The 25251-nt window shown below is 43.7% G+C and overlaps 1 protein-coding gene across 2 annotated transcripts in view; it reads left to right on the forward strand.

Annotated features, from left to right (window-relative positions):
* The first annotated feature begins 468 nt into the window (after positions 1 to 468).
* Positions 469 to 25251, forward strand: part of LOC126266689 (uncharacterized) — a 148772-nt gene continuing 123989 nt past the window's right edge. For both annotated transcript variants that reach the window (XM_049971120.1, XM_049971121.1), the window contains exon 1: positions 469 to 511. The gene's annotated coding sequence lies outside the window, so the exon portion shown is untranslated. The remainder of the gene's footprint in view (positions 512 to 25251) is intronic.

Raw genomic sequence — 25251 nt, forward strand, 5'->3', positions numbered from 1 at the left:
AAGTTCTAGGGGACTGATGACCATAGATGTTAAGTCCCATAGTGCTCAGAGCCATTTACTTTTTGAAACTGTATTACGAGGAGCAACACACACCTATGTCCATCTACTGACGTCATTTGAAAGCTTCGACAGTTTCTTTTGTCTAGAAATGGAACTTAGTTCGCACGGAGTATACACCCTTGAGAGCTCTTTTTACGTTACGCGTTGAACGATCCTCCTAGGCTAACAAAATGTGGATCTGAGTCTTGACTTATAGTAACCGCTTTCGTTTCCTGCGCACCGATACAGACAGGAACAAATTAGGGTCCTTATGTGACTGCGTAAATAGTGAAAATGCGTGCCACTTGCCAAAAACTTGGCTGCGCATTGTGTCTGCGGCCACTTCCGTTCCGGTGTCGCGCGTGACGTGACAGCGGAGGCCATAAGTAGCCCTCGCCTGCGACGCCCGAGACAGTCTGCTGTCGGCGTGACGCGAGAGTGGCTCCTTACGCAGCAGCTCCAGCAACTACAGGTAATGTGGCCCCCAGAGAGTTAATTTTCGCATTGCTGCCGTGGATAGTGTTTTTTTTTTTTTGATAGAACTGTTGCGCCGTTTTCTTGGAACGCTCGCCTAGGAGCGGCATCCCAGCCATTTTGAAAATCGATATAGTGGGATACCGAGAAAGTACTTTCAGTGCACTTTTAAAGTGCGGTTTTATACTGTCTGCGCTGTTCATAGTTTACATTCTGCTGTGGGGCCGCGCATACCAGCAGCATACTCCAGTAGCTGCAATACCATAGTTTTATAAAAAGTGAGTTCTAGGTAATGAGGTAGAGAAGACATTAACATACGAGGTGTAAGGTTCTCTCAGTATAGTGAATACTTTTGCTCTTATCTGGAAAACGTATTGGTGCCACATCTTGTCTCCTGCCCAAACACTTGGCTGTAGAGTACCACTCAACTGGTTACTTTTTGTAAGTCTTTGGATGTCCCCTGTCGAGTAACTATGTACTCTGTTTTCGAGGTGTCATAGGGAAATCGCCATTTCCTTGCCCACTCAGCGAGGTTGTCAGCAGCCTGTTCCTCTCCTCGGCGCACCACGTCAGCCTTCACGCTGCTCGTAGACACAGCAGTATCGTTAGCACATAAGGCAAGTTGCGCCCGCTTGGTCTGAAGCAGGTGCGCCATGTCGTATGTGTACGACAGCAGGCCGAGTACAGTCCCCTGTGGAACACTCGAGACGTCGCCATCGTCCCTTACGTGGGAACTTCTTCCTTGTGGGAAGACGTGTGGCACGAGGTTTCCTTGCACAGGTAATTTGTATAAAAGACCCTCGAACCTGTGTACGACATTGTCCCGAGTACAGACCCTTGTGGAACACCTGCGTTGACGAAATGACGAGTCGAGACGTCGCCATCGGCCCTTACGTGGGAACTTCTTCCTTGTGGGAAGACGTGTGGTACGAGGTCTCCTTGCACAACTAACTTGTATAAAAGGCCCTCGAGCAACAGGAATGAAAAGCTCGTGAAACATCATGGAAGGTATCGCCGAAATACTCCCGACTTTCCATGATTAGCATATTGTCTTCTCTTAGGCTTAGGAGATGGTGAATAGTGGTCTGGCGATCTCGGAAACCGAATTTGTCGCTGAAACCGAACTGTTCGTCTGAGAATAGCCCTTCCACGTCCTTGTGCCCCTGGAGGCGTCTCAGGTATAGTCTCTCAGCACAGGAACGAGGCTTAACGCTAGATAACCCTTTGGGGATCGTGAATCTTTACCAGAATTCGGCACTACGACCATCTCGGCGTGCTTACACGCTGTCAGGAAATCTCTTGAACTGATTGTTTACTCAGTTACTGCCAGGCAGTCCGCTGTTGCACGTGGTATGTGTCTTAATAGGAGGTTAGTAAGTAAGTCAGAACCTCTTAAACTTGAGTTCAGGGAAGTTAAGTTGGTTCAAATGGTTCAAATGGCTCTAATCACTATGGAACTTAACATCTGAGGTCGTTAGTACCCTAGACTTAGAACTGCTTAAACCTAACTAACCTAAGGACAGCACACACATCCATGACCAAGTCAGGATTCGAACCTGCGACCACAGCAGCAGCGCGTTTCCGGACAAAAGTGCCTAGAACCGCTCAGCCACAGCGGCCGGCCAGTTTAGTTGGTTCTTCTTGCAGTGTTATTGGTTCTGTGGTAACGTCTTCTGCTGGATCAGGTAGGAATATTGATAGTCGCTCAACGACGATGTCGACAGTTTGCGGATCTATTGTGTCTATCATCGGTGTAAAATTAATGGCGAAAGCGTCAGACAGGGCGTTGGCTTTCACATCTAGTTCACAGATAGTGTCGTTGTCCTTTAGAAGGGGTGTGATTTCACGTTTCTTTTTAGTGAACAGTCACCTCGCTTTTCGTGTCGTCGCATCTTCAAATAACAAGTTGGCAATTTTGTTTGTCCATGACTGAATTCTGGATTCTTCCGAAGCATCTTTGATGTCCATCCTCATTCCTACTTATAAACTGCCTGATGTCCGGACTGCCGCTGAGCTGCCATTCTCCGAAGACGTTACTCGTTTCTTCGATGGCGTTCAGCAGGTAGGGGAGAGACGCTGCCCACGACTTGTGTTCTTCATCAGCTGGTACTGGTAGTCTCATTGAATTTTGATTTCTGGAAAAAATTTTACTAGCCAAGATCTCATACAGGAAAATACAAAGCATCCTAGAAATGTTGTGACAAACATTGAGGGGTTGTAGAGGGTGTCTTGAAGACCCAGTTGAGGACAGGAACCCGTGTCCAGGAAAGTCATCCAACAAAGCTAGAGGGCGTCGAATTTACAGGCTCTGGCGCCTCTGACTAGACAACAGCTTCAGCAGCAAACGTGACTTTGTATGCTGACAGACTGTAGGAATAACGTCCCACAATGTAATTTCTTATTCAGTGTTCGCAATTGATTGTCACAATCGCCAGTGGAGAAGTTAGCTGCTGTGTAGGCAGGCCTTGTCTCCTGTGAATGTGATGATTTGTTGCCTCAGCAGATGACGGTTTCTAACATGTGTTTCCATCTGCAGTTTATTTTTCTCCTGCCTACAGAAAAACCTTGGTGATTTTAGAGTGTTCCAGGAGAAAAAAAACTACACACATATACCTGTGTCCAAAACCGTCATTCTCTGAGGCAACAAAGCATCGCATTCATAGGTGGCAAGACCTTTCTACGGAGCAACTAGCGTCATCTTCTCTACCAGTGATCATGGCAATCGGTTGCGATCAATGAATAACAAACAACATTGTGAGACTTCCCCTCTACAGCCCATCTGTGTACTAAGTCACGTTTGCTGTCGAAGGGATAGCCTAGTGACAGGCGCAGGCGATTATAACTTCGACGCTCTGTAGCGTCGCTGGATGGCATTTCTGGACACGCGTTCCTGTCCCTGATTCTTCAAGACACGCTCTACAAACCTGTAACGTTTCTGGCAACATTTCTGGGACACTCTGCAGGTAACTAGTTTCGATTGTTTCCGGTCATCTTAAGGTCTGAAAGATATTGAAATGGAGGGTTACAAGACGGAAACTGCATTTAGCATTAACTGTACTTACAAAATGTCAGGTAACTATAACTTCTAGTTACGTATTTGTCTTTGTACAACAGTCACATACTAGTAAGTGGCAGATTATGCTTTTTTGCATGGTAGACCGCTGCGGGCGCAGGTTCGAATTCTGCCTCGGGCATGGATGTGTGTGATTTCCTTAGGTTACTTAGGTTTAATTAGTTCTAAGTTCTAGGCGACTGATGACGTCAGAAGTTAAGTCGGATAGTGCTCAGAGCCATTTGATCCATTTTGTGTGGTATTTTTTGAAAGGTGGCACGGAGGTGTTACAGAATGCTGAGATAGCAACTGGCGACATTTATTTAACCTTTTCATCTTTTCTTCTCATTCTGCACTTATCATATTTGGTCAGTTGTCGCCTGGTACCGTTTCCATCTTTTCTCAGACTGTTAGGATCTCTTTTCCCTCTAGGTTTAAAGTTGTTTGTGTGACATAGTAGTCTCTCTGGATCCGTTCTTTGTAAATGTACATTCTGTTTGTTTTATTTTTATCCAGTTTTTGTTTCAAACTCCAGATTTTCAACTCCTTTCGAATATCTTCATTTCGTATTTTAGCTACTCTTTTACAAACCTTCGCCGCCCTAAGATAAATCGCTTCTGTTCCTTGTATTTGATTTTCTTGTTTTTTATTGAGTACCTACTATTCACTTCCGTATAATATGGCTGGCAATGCGACTGTTTTACAACATCTCAGTCCTGTTTTTTCCGTGTATATGCTTTAACGTACTATTAAATGTGAACATTCTGCTATTCATTAAAAAACCAAACACAAATGCTACAGTCGGGATGGTTGACACCCTTTAATACTAATGATGATGATGTTTGGTTTGTGGGGCGCCCAACTGTGCGGTCGTCAGCGCCAGTACAAAGTCCCAAACTTTACACAATCCAGTCTAGCCAGTTTCACGAATGATGATGAAAAGATGAGGACAACACAAACACTGAAACCCCGCGCAGGGAAAAATCCTCAAGCTGGTCGGGAATCGAAACCGGGACCCCGTGATTCACAGGTAGAAACTCTAGCCACTGGACCACGAACTGTGGACTCTAGTACTAACGAAAAATGAATAGTTTTATTGTGCAATGACGCGATCGCAAAAACCGTAAGGTAATTACTAAAAAGGAACATACTATTTATACCACTGTGCTGTTGCTTAATGACGAGCATATTGTTTCATTGCGGTTCCACCGAGAACATCACTTTTCGTCTCTTCGCGTCTACATCTACATGACTACTCTGCAATTCACATTTAAGTGCTTGGCAGAGGGTTCATCGAACCACAATCATACTATCTCTCTACTATTCCACTCCCGAACAGCGAGCGGGAAAAACGAACACCTAAACCTTTCTGTTCGAGCTCTGATTTCTCTTATTTTATTTTGATGATCATTCCTACCTATGTAGGTTGGGCTCAACAAAATATTTTCGCATTCGGAAGAGAAAGTTGGTGACTGAAATTTCGTAAAAAGGTCTCGCCGCGACGAAAAACGTCTATGCTGTAATGACTTCCATCCCCACACTCTACGAATCCTTTAAATGTTCACTTCTTCGTCAACACGCTTGCGTTATCAGATGCTCGCTATGAGGCACAATGAGTGCGAAATACTAGCGTTGTGTGAATGAGACAGAGTTTTGTTATTTTTTCCCTGCACTGCCTTCTGTTAGCGATTAAGAAACGTTTGACAACCTACTCTACATTTTGTTGTTGAAAACTGTTGCAAATCTAGGTTCAAATAGCAAGGTCTGTCCACAGTCGAATGTTGTGGTATGGTGGTGTCACGCAACAAGAAAGTTAATTAGGGATATTGCAGACTGACTACAGACGAAATATTACGCTCCTTCTGAACAGAAAATGAAATCTTTGTTGATTAAGTTTTCCACTCACTTAACCAAGTGGTCCAACTGAAGCATAGCGATATGTTGAGTATTTCTTTTTTCTGCTTTCATAGAGTGCGGAATATTGTTTTTCAACAATACAATGAAATTTTCCACATTAAGACGGCGCAAAGAATTCACTTGGTCGATATAGGAAGGGAAGAAGTTTATGAGTAAACGTGTCATCGACGTCGAAGTCATTACAGATGGACTGGTCCATAAAAAGCCTAATATATCTTTTATATTTCGTTATTATATTCCAGTACGGTTTGCCTTGTTATAGAGCCTCACAACCCAATTCAGTTATGATCATGGCGTTATGTAAAAGTTAGTACGTAACCACACACCAAATTCGACAACGACATGCAGAAGACACTTTATAAAAAGTAATATCCGATAATGAACTTTAGGTGCTAGAAATCGGAGAGGGCTCTATAGCTGGTTATTTCATTGTTCCAAAAGTGTCTATCTCTTTTATTAAGCAGTAACTTTGTTGCTGTTACTGAATTCAAGGCCATTTTAACGAGTTTACGAGCGAACATTGGAAAGGAAACTGCATAAATGTTGAGTCACAGGTAGCAAAAATGTTTAGTAATCAGTTCTTAAACTTGTAGAAAGTATAGGGACAACAGTTCCAGATCCAAATGACTGCAGCATGTTGAAAAAGTTTCTCTCATAAACTTCAACATATGAGGACATCACCAGCCTCTCCTTCTGAAATTAAGAAAATTAGTCATTCGCTCAAAAATAAAGGCATTTTTCCGGAGACACTGAAATATACTTTTGTCGAACCCCTGTTTAAGAAAGGTGATAGGAGAGATGTCAATAACTACGGCCCTGTTTTACTGCTGACATCATTTTTTTAAAATTTTTGAGAAGGTGATGTATTTTCTAATAGTATCTTACCTTAGCAACAATACTATCCTCAGAAAATCACAGTTCGGGTTTTAGAAGGGCTGCTCTACTGAGAATGCCATTTACATGTTAACTCGCCAGATTAACAAGAATTAAATAATAAAATTTCGCCGGTTGGCATTTTCTGTGACCCATCATCATTTGGCTGCGTAAATAACAGAGTTCTCGTAGATAAACTGAAGTTTTAAGGAATTTATGGTATAGCCAACCAGTGAATAATGCCGTATCGAACCAAAAGAAAGCAGAAAGTTGTAATTAGTAATACAACCAGTGTAGTCTGGGGACATTATTCCGACTGGGAACAAATCACGTAGGGGGGTCTCCAGCGCTCAATCTTAGGTCCACTGTTGTTCCTCATATATGTAAACGATTTTCCGTCTAACATATAACAAGCAGAATTAGTTCTTTTTGCAGATGAAACTAGTATTGTAATCAGTCCAAGCATATGTACAGCAAGAGAAGAACAGTAAACAGTATCCTTAAAACTACCGCTGACTGGTTTGCAGCGAATAGTCTCACCCTCAATTTTAAAAAGACACAACATATTTAAATTCTTCATTTGTGTGCCCATAGTGTCCGTAGTTGCTTAATAATTCTTGAGGGTATTTTTGTAAGCGAGAAATGAACCGAAAATCAGTTTCTTTTGTCTAGAAATGGAACTTAACTCTCACGTAGTATACACCCTTGAGAGCTCTTTTTATCTTACGCTTTGAACGGTCCTCCACTGATGATGCTTTATCTCAATAAAACGAAACGCGTCTGGCGAAAAAAAAAATCACTATTTTTGTAGTTGCAATGACAGAAAAAAAATATCCTCAAGAACTACACCAAAGGCAAGTGTAACAATTGCTAAAGAAATAATAAATAAGGTGGAAACTTCAAAATTCTGTGTCCATACTGATGAAAATTTGAACTTGAAGAAGGACATTTTAGAACTCTTACAACAACTTAGTTCAGCCATGTTTACACTTAGGATTATTGCAGATCTTGGGGAGAGACTAATAAGTAAGTTGACATATTTTGCATATTTTAATTCAATAATGTCATATGGAATAATGTTCTGGTGTAACTCATTTTTAATAAAGAAAGTCTTCATTGCTCAAAAACGTGCTGTAGAAATACGAGTAATATGTGGTGCTCACCCACGGTCATGTTGCAGACACATGTTTAAGGAGTTGGTCATTTTGACTACCACTCCACGGTATTTTTATTTCCTCACGAAGTTTGTTGTAAATAACCCACTGAAGTTCAAAAGGAACAATGATGTACGCAATTACAATACCGGAAAGAAAAATGACATACATAACTCCACATTAAGCTTGTCTTTGCTACAAAGCGTGGTGCACAATACTGCAACTAAGGATATAAAATGTACGAATGACAGCAAGGTAAAATTTGAAAATAAACGGAGATAGTTTGGTCTTGACAACTCCTTCTAGCCAGTAGAAGAATTTCTGTTATTGTAACGTGTAAAATGTGATGGGTTGGAATTATTAAGTCACACCTCTATATTTTTTAAAAAGTTATATGACTGTTCAGCATGTAGCCATTAATATGCGGTGTGTAAAATGATTCGTCCCACAACGTTATGATCTATCATCCAAAATGATCCATGGAACATGAAACTCACTGACTGAGTGGCTGAAATCTGGAGTCAGGTTCCTCGTAAAAGGCCAGTTACCACAGCGGTACATAAAGCTGCAAGTACCATGAGCCAAGCAGCACGGAAACTGAAGAGTAGCAGGTTGGCGGCCTGCAGCGTTGTCCGTCGAGTTGTTTTTACCGCTTTTCAAAATGATGCAAGGTGCCTAATTACCCTAAGGACGAATGGGACGTTTAACCCGCAGAACATTGAGGAAGTAGTTCATGCCGACAGTGGTTCTGTTTTGGCAATGTTTTTCGTACCTTTTTTTCGGTCCGCTCATTCAAGTTACAATGAACGCGAACCAAGGATATTAACATCAATAATATCTGTAACGAAGAATTACCGTTCGTTCAGTTCTTCATTATGAGAACACTGTGAGCACGCCCATCACCCAAGATGACATCAGCTGTTTTCATAGAGTTGCATGTATTCGTTTCTGTTTTGATGAACGCTCTCTGGTACTTCATCACATCTCGACTGGGGCGCTAAATTACCCATCACAATCCCATATCGTACGTCCGGGACTCTTTGGAACGGAGAGTGAAACGTATCAGTGAGCACCCTTAATTCTAATAGCTCTATGGGACCTACACTGACTTGGCAAGTCATGGGATACCGATGTGCACATATACAGATGGTTGTAGTCTCGAGTACCCACTGTGTAAAATGGCAGTGCGTTGGCAGTGATGCCATTTGTATTCAGTTGATTCATGTGAAAAGGCGTACGACGTGACTGTGGCCGCACAACGGGAATTAACTGACTGACCGCGGAATGATAGTTCGAGCTAGACGCATGGGACATTCCATTTCGGAAATCGTTAGGGAACTCACTATTCCGAGATCCACAGTGTGAACAGTGTGCTGAGAACACCATATTTCAGACCGATAGCCTTCACTTAAGGTCCGAGAGAAGTGGCGTTTGCGTGGAGTTGTCAGTGCTAATAGACAAGAAACACTACTTTAAATAACCGCAGAAATAAATGTGTCACGTATGACGAATGCATCCGTAAGGACAGTACAGCGAAATCTGACATTAATGGGCTATTATATGAGTGCATGGTGTCTGTTCTTTCGGACATGTCCGATAGAGCAGCTACCACGCAAAATCCGCAGCTGTGATATATATTACGTAAATTGAAGATGGATGGGAGAGAAAGGAAAGGAAAAGGATAGTGCAATTGGCGTCAGCTGAATAGGGAATTCATGCGGTATTAGCGGTGAAGAGTAAAAATGTGTGCCAGACTGGGACTCGAACCCACGAAATCTTGCTTACTAGGCAATTTGAAACGTCCCCTTTGAAAATTAAGAATGGCTGTGCTGGTAAACTTCTATGTTATTTGATTTTCAAACAGGTGAGCAAAACTCAACATACTCAGTCATTTCTCTCTTTAGTTATTCTGATTATCACTAAACTGACACAATATTTTTAGCACAACGCAGTCTGACTTTCAATAATCCCTACAAAAAAATGGTCCTGACTAACAATAACCTATATCTTTCATGAATCACTTACCTCACAAAATTCTTCGTTACTCGAACTACTGCAATAGAGCGAACGCCAATACTACCAACTCAATAAAAGATTACTACTGAAGTCACTAACTACTGATAGCCACAGTTAGCAAATGAAAGATTTTGATAGAGAACAAACAATGCATTTACCTTAATAATGTTCAAAAGTCATCATATATATTTACCTATCAATTCATGACATCCATCTTTACAAATTTCCTTTTTCTCGCTGACACACGTCCAGATTGTCCGCTTATAGTAACCTCTCAGAACTGTTGCATCTCTCTCCCCAGATCCACCACTGCTGGCGGCTCACCTCCAACTGCACAACGCTACGCGCTGTTCACATCCAACTGCCCAACACTACACAAGCGAATATTCCAACAATGCCAACCAGCGACAGAGTGCACACTGCGCAGTCGCTGATTTTCATACAGAGTACTACGTGGCGTTACCAACATAAAAACCTAAATAACCCACTTGCAAGCTGCGTTAACCAATGCGTCACCCAGCCAAAGTGTTTATCACAATTGGGCGGTCTGTATCGGCACGCCTCTCGACCGACCCTCATTGCCATCTAGCGCCACATATCCTCACTCCCTGTCCACGTACTCCATGCTCGCTATTTCTGAGATTCCCGCAGTAGGTCGGACATAATTGCGCATCCATACTGAAGGTGGTGTAGTCATTGCCCATCGAAGCAAATTAATCATTTGAATGCGTGGTGTCTATTCTTTTGGACATGTGAATACGTACTCCTCGAGCACGGGACCCCGAGCTAGTGCAGCTCTCTTTCCTTTCTGGGCTGCACACCTTCCCTTTCCACATTCCTCCCTGTCCCCGATCCTTCCTCCCCCTCCCCCCTACCCCCTCCCCCCTCCCCCCGCCACTTCCCTTCCCCTTCTCCCTCTCTTTGGGAGTATGTTTTGTGCCTACGTCTGGAGACGGACGTTTGTGAATGTATGATATAGTTTCTCCTCCTTTATCTCTATAGTGGAAAGTTTTTGTCCTTACTCTGTCCTTCCCTTTTCCTTGATTCTTCTCTTTACCATCTTCTCCGCTGTGGCGTTTGAGAATTTTTCTCTTTCCTTTTCTTTGTCTTTCTTTCCATCCTGTGCATGTCTGAAGGCCGACACACGCATTCCCACGCGTAGTCAGCGACGGGGTAACGCGTAATTCCCCGCCCTGGGTAAACAGGTAGGACACGTACATACCCCCTGGTAAAGGCCAAGCCCAGGGAGGAGTGATTACCCAAGCTTGTACCTTCGGAACATGACGACTGGTCCCTCCATCCGTTTCTGGGGAGGTGTGACCTGAGGTGTGGACAATCATCTCAGAGAGGACCCCCATTGGAGGCGCCAGTAATCATGGGGGATACTTTCGCAATGGTTTCTTCTACTTCTACAACTGCCCACAAAAGAAAGCTAGATGAGTCTCAGCTGCAGAAAATTCTTCCCTCAATGTCAAGGCTCCAAGTTGTTTCTCGATCTGACGAAGGTCAAGACTTCTCAACAGTGAACCCTTTAATTAATCAGAAAAGTGTCGACACAATTGCAGGTCCTGTCAAGTCTTGCTCCCGATTACAAAATGGCACCTTTTTGTTAGAAACAGACAGTGCCCTCCAGGCACAAACATTGCTTCGAACTACACTGCGAAACACCTTCCCTATCCAGGTGAAAGTGTACTGTGCGTTGAACTCTTGCATGGGTTGGTTCATACCCGATCTCTCGACGTATTATCAAATGAGGACATTCAAAATCACCTGTCTGATCAGGGAGTAACAACAGTGCATCGAGTAATGAAAAGGGTTGAAAAGGAACTGGTACCGACCTGCACTCTCTTCTTGACATTTGACAGAGTTCAACTTCCATCGCACATTAATCTGGGATATGAGATAATTTCAGTTCACCCTTACATCCCTAACCCACCCTACTCATTTACTCATAGCAGTCAGTCATGTTCCATCATAGCTACATGCGTTACCTGTTGATGGGATGCCCATGAGGGTGACTGTCACCCCTATCCCCTCGTTGCATCAACTGTATGGGCGACCACGCTGCTTCCTCTAGATATTGCCCTACTCTTAAAGATGAACGAATTATTCAGGATATCCGAGGGAAGGAAAAGGTGTCTACCTTCGATATTCATAAGTTATCCGCCAGCAGAAAGTCCACAGTGTGTGAATCTCCTGGAACTTGCACCCCAAATAGTGTGGAAATGGAAAGTGCTATTCATGTGTGATTTTCACATAACTGATTGGTAATCAGTGGCTCATATTGTTTGCCAATAAACAGATGGTAACAACACTTCTAAAGTGTATTTTTTGTGCAAACATCCACTTTTTTAAATGGAACAAAGCCGCTTGACATTAACAAACTAAAACTACGATAAATTAGAAAGTCGGTGGTGTTTATTGAGGCTTCTAGTGCGAGTTGTCTAAAAAAATTGAATTTTTAATAGTTGTCACACCGACACTTCCTTGTGCCATTATATGCGTAGTTGCTAGGTACGATGTTGTCACGTTTGCTTACACTGTGCTTGTGTGCTCCTTGCTTGCGCTACGACTTGGTAGTCAGTCAGTGTGTGACAGTCCACGCAGTAGGTCGTGACTGGTCAAACATCCCAATAGACGTCAACAATCTAGGCAATTATTTCTCAATCTCTTCAACCAGTTACGCGAAAGTGGTAGTGTAACACCTCGACGACGTAACAAAACTCATCTTTGTCCATCAAGAGCTGCATGAAAACGGTTATGAGAATCGTGTTAACTTCTCTTCATGGGCGTTAAGACAGTATACTAGAAATCTATCTACATCTACATCTACATCCATACTCCGCAAGCCACCTGACGGTGTGTGGTGGAGGGTACCTGGAGTACCTCTATCGGTTCTCCCTTCTATTCCAGTCTCGTACTGTTCGTGGAAAGAACGATTGTCGGGCTTCCTCTGTGTGGGCTCCAATCTCTCTGATTTTATCCTCATGGTCTCTTCGCGAGATATACGTAGGAGGAAGCAATATACTGCTTGACTCAACAGTGAAGGTATGTTCTCGAAACTTCAACAAAAGCCCGTACCGAGCTACTGAGCGTCTCTCCTGCAGTCTTCCACTGGAGCTTATCTATCACCTCCGTCACTGTTTCCTGTAACGAAGCGCGCTGCTCTCCGTTGGATCTTCTCTATCTCTTCTATCAACCCTATCTGGTACGGATCCCACACTGCTGAGCAGTATTCAAGCAGTGGGCGAACAAGCGTACTGTAAGCTACTTCCTTTGTTTTCGGACTGCATTTCCTTAGGATTCTTCCAATGAATCTCAGGCTGGCATCTGCTTTACCGACGATCAACTTTATATGATCATTCCATTTTAAATCACTCCTAATGCGTACTCCCAGATAATTTGTGGAATTAACTTCTTCCAGTTGCTGGCATGCTATATTGTAGCTAAATGATAAGGGATCTTTCTTTGTATGTATTCGCAGCACATTACACTTGTCTACATTGAGATTCAATTGCCATTCCCTGCACCATGTGTCAATTGGCTGCAGATCCTCCTGCATGTCAGTACAATTTTCCATTTTTGCAACCTCTAGATATACCACAGCATCATCCGCAAAAAGCCTCAGTGAACTTCCGATCTCATCCACAAGGTCATTTATGTATATTGTGAATGGCAACAGTCCTACGACACTCCCCTGCGGCACACCTGAAATCACCCTTACTTCGGAAGACTTCTCTCCATTGAGAATGACATGATGCTTTCTGTTATGTAGGAACTCTTCAATCGAATCACACAATTGGTCTGATAGTCCATATGCTCTTACTTTGTTCATTAAACGACTGTGGGGAACTGTATCGAACGCCTTGCGGAAGTCAAGAAACACGGCATCTACCTGGGAACCCGTGTCTATGTATCTTGTTTAGTGATGTAGCCCCATTTGTCAATTATGGCCAGGTAAAACGCCGAATCATGCTCTACTGGTCTGTTGAAAATCCCTTGGCCTTCGTCAGGTGGAACGTCAGCGTCCATAGAGTGTAAACGTGTGGTGTAGGATAGTGAACCATCAGCTCATAGATGCGTATTTCATAGACAGAACACTGAATGCAAACAAATATTGTAGCCTCCTAACAGACCATGTGCCATGGGTGTTAGAAGACGTTATTCTGCGAACTAGGTACAACCTATGGTACAGACTTTATGGCTGTCCAGCCCATAGTGCACGAGGTACTGAAGGATGTCTTCACGAGTTGTTTCGAAAGAGTTGGACTGGACGCAGACCACTTGTATCTTGGTTGACCCGTTCTCCTGTAGACTTTTTCTGTGCGGAAAGCTCAAAGATGCTGGCTACAAGGGCATACCAACTACACCCGATGGTATGCAACGACGTATTATTACTACAGCTTACTCGGGCATCTCCACAGAAATGCTAGCACGAGTGCCGCAGTCGCTGCATACCAGACTGGAAGCGTGTATTGCCGTTGCCAGTGGATATTTGGAACACAACCCTAGATGGTCAGTTGTTTCATTACTGACCAGAATCCACTTACTGGTGCATGCACTTGTGTTGTTTTGTAGTACGTGCTCCCACAGATATTGTACAAGTGTCGGTGTCGGTATTTTTTAGAATTATTATGAACATAAAACGAGATAACTTCATATAAAACATAACTGTTCTTGAGAAGGCAAAGATGTACAGCATAGAAGCGAGCGTCGATGATCATCAGCTCAGATGGACTGGGTATCTCCAGCGAATGAGTGCTCCCTCTGGAGCACTTGAAGTATCACTTTCAGGAGAACCTAAGGAGTCTAAACATTGACCTGAGTAATTGGTACGCCACAGAGGAAGATCGTAATCGCTAGTGCACAACTACTTCACCTGCTATTTTACAGTTTGGGCAGGTATGTCGTAAACTGGAAAATGAGAACCGTCAGAGGCGGAAACTTCGCCAGGAGAAGCCACCCTCTACTATTGTGTGTACCGAACGAGGCGGCGCGCTGGTTAGCACACTTACCCCACATTCGGGAGGACGACGGTTCCTATCCCCGTCCGACCATCTACATTTCTGTTTCCCATGATTCCCCTGAATGGACTGAGGCATCATTCTGGATGGTTCTTTTGGAAGTAAAATCCGTGTTCTTCTCCTCCTTCTTCCTTAATCCGAGCTTGTTCTCCCTCTCTAATGACCTCAATGTTGATGGGCCACTAAAATTCTTCCCTTTTGTCTGTGTAATCTGTGCAGCCGCATGTATCATTTTAGGATTTGTGTGCTAAACCGTCAGAAGTATCTCCATACCTGAAACAGAATGCAATAAAGGAAATACAGGAGAAAAATGAAAACTCGGATACGAGTAGCAGCCGACGACGAAAGGCTAGAGGCGGTTGTACATGACATTAGCGTCATATCATCTTGGGATGATCAACATTTTGTCCGTTGTTCTTCTCCTTCGAGATAGGCATTGTGTCTATTTCAGGTCATGGTGCAAGTACAACAGACTTTCACTTGTCCATTATAATTATCCGGGCTGTTATGCTGTCGTCGGTTGATGAATTTTGTCTCAATTCTACATCTACATCTACATCCATACTCCGCAACCCACCTGACGGTGTGTGGCGGAGGGTACCCTGAGTACGTCTATCGGTTCTCTCTTCTATTCCAGTCTCGTATTGTAGGTGGAAAGAAGGATTGTCGGTAAGCTTCTGTGTGGGCTCTAATCTCTCTGATTTTATCCTCATGGTCTCTTCGCGAGATATACGTAGGAGGGAGCAATATACTGCTTGACTCTTCGGTGAAGGTATGTTCTCGTAGCTTTAACAAAAGCCCGTACCGAGCTACTGAGCGTCTCTCCTGCAGAGTCTTCCACTGGATTTTATCTATGATCTCCGTAACGCTTTCGCGATTACTAAATGATCCTGTAACGAAGCGCGCTGCTCTCCGTTGGATCTTCTCTATCTCTTCTATCAACCCTATCTGGTGCGGATCCCACACTGCTGAGCAGTATTCAGGCAGTGGGCGAACAAGCGTACTGTAACCTACTTCCTTTGTTGTCGGATTGCATTTCCTTAGGATTCTTCCAATGAATCTCAGTCTGGCATCTGCTTTACCGACGATCAACTTTATATGATCATTCCATTTTAAATCACTCCTAATGCGTACTCCCAACGTTTCGCCTCCGACTGCGGGAGACATCTTCAAGGGGGTCCGTAGGTCGATGGAAGGTCGAACACACCCGCTGGCTCGCTACTGACTGCCGCTAAATTCCGGGTCCGCGCGCTCCCGCGCTGCGGTGTGACGTCACGTGTTTTGAAAACGTCAGTCTAACTGGCCGCTGTCCGTCGCCGTCGATCGCCGTTGCCATCACCCAGTAGTGGACGGGTGGTACACATCTTCTTTAACACCGGCATCCATATACCATTCAATTTCACGCCCTCCTCCTTTCGGTTGAAATTATTTGGGTGTTTAGCGATTTCGATTGCCTCCCTGTAGAGCCTTTCGTAGTATCCGCTTGTGGGCACTAGTACTTGCGTCTCCTCGAAACGAATATTGTGGTTCCCTGGCTGGAAAGCATGCTCCTCAACAGCTGATCGTTCCGTTTCTCCTCTTCTACAATTTCCCTTGTGCTCTTCGAAACGTTTAGAAACAGTTCTTTTAGTGGTACTCACGTAAACATCATCACAGCTGCAAGGGATCCTATACACTCCAGCTTTTTCCAAAGGTTTACGAGCGTCCTTGGCAGGCTTAAGGTATTCCTGTATCTTCCTGGTGGGCTTGTAAATTACGGTAATATTCCGCTTCGTCAAGATCCTCCCTATTCTCTCCGTTACATTTTTAACAAACGGCAGGAAAACCTTAGATTTTGCAGTAGCCTGTGCGTCAGTATGATTTCTGAGTGGCTGCCTCAACGCACGTTTTATTTCGGCGGACGAATATCCGTTCTTCATTAGTGCAGTGTGGAGATGTTCCATCTCAGTGTCGAGCAACTCAAGTTCACAAATATCTCTAGCTCTGTCCGCTAACGTCTTGATAACACCCCGCTTCTGTTGTAGGTGGTGGTTCGAATCCCGGTGCAAATGACGGTCCGTGTGCGTGGGTTTGCGGTATATTGAGTGACCCAAACTACCATTTTCGTTTCTAAAAACAAGCACATCGAGGAAATGTAATTTTCCGTCTACCTCCTCCTCCATTGTAAACTGAATTTTCCAGTTTATACCGTTCAGATGTTCGTGGAACCGGCTTATTTCCTCCCTGCCATGTCTCCACAGCAGAAACGTGTCATCCACGCATCGGAACCATACATTTGGTTTTTTGCTGGCAGTACCTAAGACCTGTTCTTCGAATTTCTCCATAAAGAAGTTTGCAATTACGGGACTTGGGGGGCTTCCCATAGCCACGCCATCCGTTTGCTCATAAAATTGTTCATTCCACTTGAAGTATGTGGTCGTCAAACAACACTTAAGTTTGGAAGGTAGGAGACGGATACTGGCAGAAGTAAAGCTGTGGGTACGGGTCGTGAGTCGTGCTTCGGTAGCTCAGTTGGTAGAGCACTTGTCTGCGAAAGGCAAAGGTCCCGAGTTCGAGTCTCGGTCGGGCACACAGTTTTAATCTGCCAGGAAGTTTCATATCAGCGCACACTCCGCTGCAGAGTGAAAATTTCATTCTGGAAACATCCCCCAGGCTGTGGCTAAGCCATGTCTCCACAGTATCCTTTCTTTCAGAAGTGCTAGTTCTGCAAGGTTCGCAGAAGAGCTTGTGTAATGTTTGGAAGGTAGGAGACTGATACTGGCAGAAGTAAAGCTGAAAGTACCGGCCGTGAGTCGTGCTTCGGTAGCTCAGTTGGTAGATCACTTGCCCGCGAAAGGCAAAGGTCCCGAGTTCGAGTCTCGGTCGGGCACACAGTTTTAATCTGCCACGAAGTTTCATATCAGCGCACACTCCGCTGCAGAGTGAAAATTTCATTCTGAACACTTAAATAGTTCTGAAATATCGGCAGGAAAAATTCGGTCCAGCCGTTCCATTACATCATTAAGTGGAACCATAGTAAACAGCGATACCACATCGAAGCTGACCAATATGTCCTCCGGTTGGATCACTATGACATTCAATCTGCTGATGAAATGTGTCGAGTTCTTTTATATAAAGAAGTCCGAACGGCCCAGAACTATTTCAGAACTATTTAAGTGTTCAGAATGAGTAGGTGGAAGAAACAAATGGCACTTAGTATCGGTCTTAACGGCTCATTTTGTTTATGAATTTTGGGCAATCCATAAAGCCTCGGTGGTAGCGCAACCGAATTGCAGAGACCTTTCTGTACACTCTCTTCAATGGTGGACTTTTTTATTAACCGCGACACAGTTCGGAGAACGTTGTTAGTGGGGTCCTTATTCAGCTTCCTATATGCTTGCGGATCCAGTACCTCATTAATTTTACCCTGATAGTCGGACACATCCATAACCGCCGTTGCGCTTCCTTTGTCAGCTGGGAGAACCAAAATACTATCGTCGTCATACAGGAGTTTAAAAGCTCTTCTCTCACCCACAGTTATATTACTTTTCGGCGGTTTTGCATCAGCTAATATTCTCACTGTTTCTATACGGATGTCTTCAGCTGTTACATAATCCACACTGCGAATTCCTGCTTCTACACTGGCTATAATTTCTTCCGTGGGCACAAAACGCGGACTAACAGCAAAATGTCCTCCCTTTTCAAAACACGTGACGTCACGCCGCGGCCCGGGAGCGCGCGGACACGGAATTTAGCGGCAGTCAGTAGCGAGCCAGTGGGTGTGTTGGACCTTCCATCGACCTACGGACCCTCTTGATGATGTCTCCCGCAGTCGGAGGCGAAACGTTCGAAATTGAGACAAAATTCATCAACCGACCACGGCATAACAGCCCGGATAATTATAATGGACATGATATTTCCGGGCGTGAAAGTCTCCTTTTTAGTATCAGACTTTCACTTACTGTCAGAGACGTAGTTAAGAGACAAGACTGGCTCTCGAAAATGGTCGGACTTAAATCCCCTTCCGGCCATCCAAATTTTGGGTTGAGTTGTTTCTGTAAGTCACTTCTTGTGAATGTCTGACTGAATGACATACTTCCTTTGCAAAGGCCACCAAAACCTCTGTTATATACGTAAGGTGACCACCTACAGTTAACTGTGCTCTCATTCAAGATTGGTAGCGTGCGACAGGGGCCACTTCGAATCAGAAAAAACAGCGAAGCATCACTCATAAAGCTAGTGATTCGGAGCTGCATCTGTTTTCGTCTAGACGAACACCACTACTGTCATTACGTAGCCTCCATCTCTTTCTGCCATAGATACAAATCAGGAGAAATAAAACATCTATTAAAAATTACATTTACCAGTAACTGACACCAGCTCGAAGGAATGTTTCCATGCTGGGATTCACAGAGGTGTAAATTCTGTTGAAAGAGCAATGATCTCTTGGACTCTCATATATTAGTGCTAACTAGAAAGTGTCACGCCCTTTGCTAATGTCTTTTACAAGGGTGAATCAAATGAAAACCTTACATTTGTAATACAAATCGAAATTTCGCGCCGTTATCCTGTTAGGTGGTAAGGGTGCTACAAACAGCGTGCAGAATGGCCTGTAGGTGGCAACATAGTACAGATGCACACATACCGTCGCTGTATCAGTATAAAGATGGCCGCCCAACTTGCGACTTGTACCAGGGAAGAACAGCGTTGTGTTATTCGGTTTTTGCGTAGTGAAGGTGTGAAGCCTATTGAAATACATCGACAAAAGAAGGTTCAGTGCGGTGATGCATGTTTGTCACAGCACCAAGTCTACGAATGGAGTAGGAAGTTCGCAAATGGTGTGACTTCAATGGAAGATGCTCCTCGTCCAGGTCAGGCACAGCAGTTAAAGCCATGGTGAAGAAAAACCGCCTAGTGACACTGAATGAGATTGCAGCATGTTTAGAGATTAATCTTGGGTCAGCACACCACATTGTGCATGATGTGCTCCAGTTTCACAAAGTGTCTGCAAGATGGGTTCCACGGGAGCTGACTCCTGAAATGAGAGAACGACGTGTTGATGCTTGTGAAGAACTTCTTCGGCCCTTTGATCGAGAAGGTGACGGCTTCCTTGCAAGAATCGTTACTGGCCACAAAACCTGGGTTCAGTTCCACCAACCGGAAACGAAGAGAGCGAGTAAGGAATGGCGCCATTCCTCATCGCCAAAACCAAAGAAGTTTCGAACAGAACCATCAGCAGGGAAGGTTATGCTGACTCTCTTTTGGGACGAAAAAGGCGTCATTTTGGGGTATTACATGCCTAGAGGGACCACTGTCACCAGTGCATCACACACAGATCTCCTAAAAAATCATTTGCGGCCTGCAATCAAATCAAAGCGACGTGTATTGCTGTCAGCAGGTGTCCTTTTTCAACATGACAATGCAAGTGCCCGCATTGCCCGTACAACAGTTGCAGCAATCACAGACCTGCATTTTGAGTGTCTTCCTCATCCACCATACTCACCAGACCTTGCCCCAAGTGATTTCCATATGTTTGGACCGCTCAAAGACGCAATGGGAAGAAAGAAGTTCCGTTCTGATGAAGAGGTACGCCACGATGTGTGAGTGGTTGCGCGGACTTCCAAAAGAATTTTTTCTAAAGGAATTTGTGCACTTTGTAAGCGCACAGGGCTTGCATTGAGCGTGGGGGAGATTATGTTAAAAAGTAATACAGCTTTGTACCACTTCTGCACGATAAATAATATTTAAAACATATTTAAGGTTTTCATTTGACTCACCCTCGTATATTCTGCTGGTTTTTGTGGCAGGTCATTATCTTCCATTGTGAAAAACTACAAGCATAATTTTCATTAGGTCACCATTGACACTGCTACACACCTTTGTGAACATACTTTCAAGTATTATCACGTTGATAACACTGATGGACATTTAAACGAGAGAGACCTCTCCAGTAACTTGGTTCGCCACTTGCATTCTGAGGACTGTGTTAAGTTGTCCAAAAGCCACGGAAAGCGCTGAGGAGGTAACAGGGGCGCGCTCTCTTTAACGAGATAGTCATTTCTGATTCAACTGAACCTCCGTGTACTTCGAGAAACTCCAGGCCGTGACCAATTCCAAACCGCTGTTCTCCTGAAGCTGAACTGATACTTTAAAATGAGGGCAACCACAGCCGAAATTATGCATGCTGAATAAAATGTCTCTCCCGCAGGCTGTTAAAGTCATATACTGAAAGGTCTCGACCGGTGTCGCTTTCTTAAAATGCATCATCTGGTGATATTGTCTTTGAAATTATTGTAATATATAGGAAACATAGTTATAGCCAAGACCCACCATCCATCGTCACAACAAGAAAAATAAATAAGTCGCCGACAAGCGGTGGTCAAAGTTAAAATGATTGGACTCGAAAATCAGTCTTATCCGTAGACTGCTCAGGGAGGTAACACAGCCTGAGCAAAAGACATTATATTCATAATAATACTCTGTCTCTAGCGACTTCGATGTCGAAGAGACGCTGAAATCCCTTTAATTCTTGTTATTCCACCTTCGCCTATGATTTAACTAATATCTTTACTTTTAACATCGGTTTATCACTATTGACTTTTAAGAATTTCTCCCTTCAGCAGGAATTTTACATAATGATAAGCGTACCTACGTCTCAATGCGCAGTGACGCAGTATATCTAGACAATATTATTAATTGGTCATTAACGTCAGTGGGCCTCATCATGTATCCAGCAATATGCTGTGTTTGTAATAAATATTTGCAATTAATCAACGTCTCTGGTTAGCAAAATTAAACGTAGCGATTATTAATAAATTAGTCCAAAATTTGGTCACCGCCGGATGATTGATTTCGAACTCAATGTTAATTGTGCATATTGCTTACATTTTGCAAACAGTCTTTTTTATTTCTGTTTGTGCCTTTTCCTGTCAATAAGGAATTACAGCTAACGGCTAAAATTAATGATTTTACTGTAACACTACCCCTTGTCTGTGACAAAAAGTACGCTTGACTAGAAGAAGGGATCGGTTAGTAGGACATGCTCTGAGGTATCAAGGGATCACCAATTTAGTATTTGAGGGCAAAGTGGAGGATAAAAATCGTAGAGTGACACCAAGAAATGAATACACTAAGCAGATTAAGAAGGATGTAGGGTGCAGTAGTTACTTGGAGATGAAGGAGCTTGCCAAGAATAGAGTTGCATGGCGAGCTACAACAAACCAGTCTCTGGACTGAAGACCACAACAACAACAGGAACAACAGCGACGTAGAACACACTACTGAAGTGAGTATATTGGCTGCCGCCAAAAGGTAGCACTATTTACTATTAGCTGCTCGAGCGGCGAACGTATGGCCGATTGGTAATATTAGCTGCGCTTGTAGCAGTGCTCTCTATGATTAATGAAAGTGTACATTCGTTGGATCTTTTCCTATTGATGTCAGCAACTCGTGGTCTTGTGATTCCATTGCTGACTCTCGAATATGGGACTCTGGGTTCGATTCCCTGCCGGGATAGGGATTTTTCTCCGTTTGGGACTAGGTGAGTGTGTGTGTATCGTCGTCACCACTTCATCCTACCCATTGACTGGAAAGTTGCACAGCTGACACCAATATTCAAGAAAGGCAGTAGGAGTAATCCACTAAATTACAGGCCCATATCATTAGCGTCGATATCCAACAGGATTTTGGAACATATATTGTGTTCGAACATTATGACTTACCTCGGAGGGAACAGTGTACTGGCACACAGTTCACGCGGATTTAGTAAACATCTTTTTTGTGAAACACACCTTTACTCGCAGAAAGTGCTGAGCGCTATCGACAATGGATTTCAAGTCGACGAGAATTGCTGCTGTCAGGGAGTGCAAATCCTTCTCAATCATTTCCCGAGCAGATATAGAGAAGGGAAATCCAAACAATGGACATTTAAAATCAGACTCCTCGAAGAATGCAGGAAATAATGAAGATTTGGAACTGGAGAACGCAGATGAAATCGATCCGGAAGAAGAGGCAGACTATAACTTGCGTGATGAGTTCGGTCTCGCTGACAGGCGGCTAAGACCTGGGAAAGCCACTGAAGTTTATGAAGTACCAGCTGAACTCAAGACTATTGGAGAACAGTTACGTGAAGAACTGTTCCGTCTCGTACAAGTCGTACACGAAAGCAGGGATCCCTCCAACAGACTTTAAAAACGTGCCACAGTACCAATACCAAAGAAAGCATCTGCAAACAGATGTGAACATTATAGGACTGTCGGTTTGGTAACACACGTCTCGAAGATCTTGAGGTCTTGATTCTAAGGCGGATAGAAATCAGTGATAACGGACGATCAGTTTGACTTTAGAAGGGGGTGTAGGCACACGGGAAGCAGTAGTCTGCTTGCAATTAAGTCAAGACACATATTACCTTCATCGACTTAGAAAAAGCATTTGACGTGGTAGACTGGCGACAGCTTTTGATAATGCTGAGAGAGATTGGCATAAAGTATGAGAAGAGTAAGAAAAAGCATTTGACGTGGTAGACTGGCGATAGCTTTTGATAATGCTGAGAGAGATTGGCATAAAGTATGAGAAGAGTAATGCGGAGATAGTATACAGAAGAAATGGATGTGATAATGTCTGGAGAACGTAAAGAAGAAGCTGCTGTTACGCAGGTTGTATCATGGCGGCTCACTCTTTCCTGTCTTTTTCAATGAATACATCCAGAGGGCAACAGATGAAGCTAGGTAGAAACTGCAACTGTGCAGCCCGTGCGGAGTTATCTGAAATCAAAACGGATAACGTCAGTCGGTATTGCATGAAATTTATGGGAGGTCATACCTAATCATATTGAAATAATCATAAATTTATCGACATGGTGCTAACTTGAGCTTTGAGTTCGATTTTTGAGGTTTTTCATTCTTTATGGGTTTGCAAAAAATAGTTACTATTAACAAATTTCATATACTGTAGGTATAAGCTCCCAAGAAAAGTGTTTAATTATCGGGTGTCAGTAGGTTGAAACACTTTTATTTTATGCTGCACACAGTTCTGAAACGTCGTTTCTCACGAAAACCTTGCTTATGGATTAGGTAAAACTTTTATACATGTTATTAGCACAATTTGCATAAAAACTTCATATTGTTATACATTTCTAATGTCGCTGAACACAAATCTGAAGTTATATTTTCAAAGCTTAGAATGGTGGATCCAACAGGGCGGAATAAAAAAAAATAGTTTTTGCGATTTCAAAGAAAGTTGAGATTGCTAAACACGAATTTGAAATTAGATTTTCAAAATTCAAAATGGTTAACCCATTATGGCGGCCCAAAACTATATTTTGATCAAAATTTGACTAAAAAAGTGTTTTCGTTACTTTCATTTAGTCTGCAGTTCCAGGACGTGTATCAGCTCTTCCTCTAGCTCGAATTGTTCCTGGAAAGCAGTGGAATGACTAAAAAAGTGTTTTCGTTTCTTATATTTAGTCTGCAGTTCCAGGACCGTATATCAGCCCTTCCTCTAGCTCTAATTGTTCCTGGAAAGCAATGCCGTCTTTCTTCTTGGCGAAAAGCCGATCTCGCTGAGCTGGGTAGGGTGCGTTCGTCAGTGTGCACACGTTGTTCGTCAGCTTTTCCGGCGAATACGTTTGCCTGGAACCCAACAGAAATCCCTAGCCTGTTCACCATTTTCAGCAATAAGTTCTTCGCTGAATATGTTTGCAATCAAAGAAATTGGTACACTTGCCTAATATCGTCTAGGGCCCCCGCGAACACGCAGAAGTTCCGCAACACGGCATGGCATGGTCTCGTCTAACGACTCAAGTAGTGATGGAGGTAATTGACACCATGAATCCTGCAGGGCTGTCCATAAATCCCTAAGAGTAGGAGGGGGTGGAGATCTCTTCTGAACAACACGTTGCAAGACATCCCAGATATGCTCAATAATGTTCATGTCTGGGAAGTTTGGTGGCCATCGGAAGTGTTTAATCTCAAAAGAGTGTTCCTGGAGCCACTCTGTAGCAATTCTGGACATGTGAAGTGTCACATTTTTCTGCTGGAACTGTCCATGTCCGTCGGAATGAAGAATAGACATGCATGGGTGCAGGTGATCAGACAGTCCACTCCATTACAGAGCCTCCACCAGCTTGAATAGTCCCGTGCTGACATGCAGGGTCCATGGGTTCATAAGGTTGCCTCCATACCCATATGCGTCCATCAGTTCGATACAATTTGAAACGAGACTCGTCAAGGCAATTTTTCCAGTCGTCAGCAGCCAAATGTCGATGTTGACGGACCCAGGCGGGGCGTAAAGCTTTGCGTCGTGCAGTCATCAAGGGTACACGAGTGGGCCTTCGGCTCCGAAAGCCAATATCGATTATGTTTCTTGAATGATTCGCACGCTGAAACTTATTGATGGCCCAGCACTGAAATCTGCAGCAATTACAGAAGGGTTGCACTTCTGTCACGTTGAACAATTCTCTTTCGTCGTCGTTGGTCCCGTTCTTGCAGGACATTTTTTCGGCCGCAGAGATGTCGGAGATTTGATGTTTTACCGGATTCCTGATGGTCAGGGTACAGTTGTAAAATGGTCGTACGGGAAAATCACCACTCCATCGCTACCTCGGAGATGCTGTGTCCCATCGCTCATGCACCGACTATTTAACGAGGCGTTCAAACGCACTTAAATCTTGATAACATGCTATTGTAGCAGCAGTAACCGATCTAACAACTGCGTTGCTCATGTC

The sequence above is a fragment of the Schistocerca gregaria genome, chromosome 4 (genome assembly GCF_023897955.1).
Source record: "Schistocerca gregaria isolate iqSchGreg1 chromosome 4, iqSchGreg1.2, whole genome shotgun sequence".
NCBI lineage: Eukaryota > Metazoa > Arthropoda > Insecta > Orthoptera > Acrididae > Schistocerca > Schistocerca gregaria.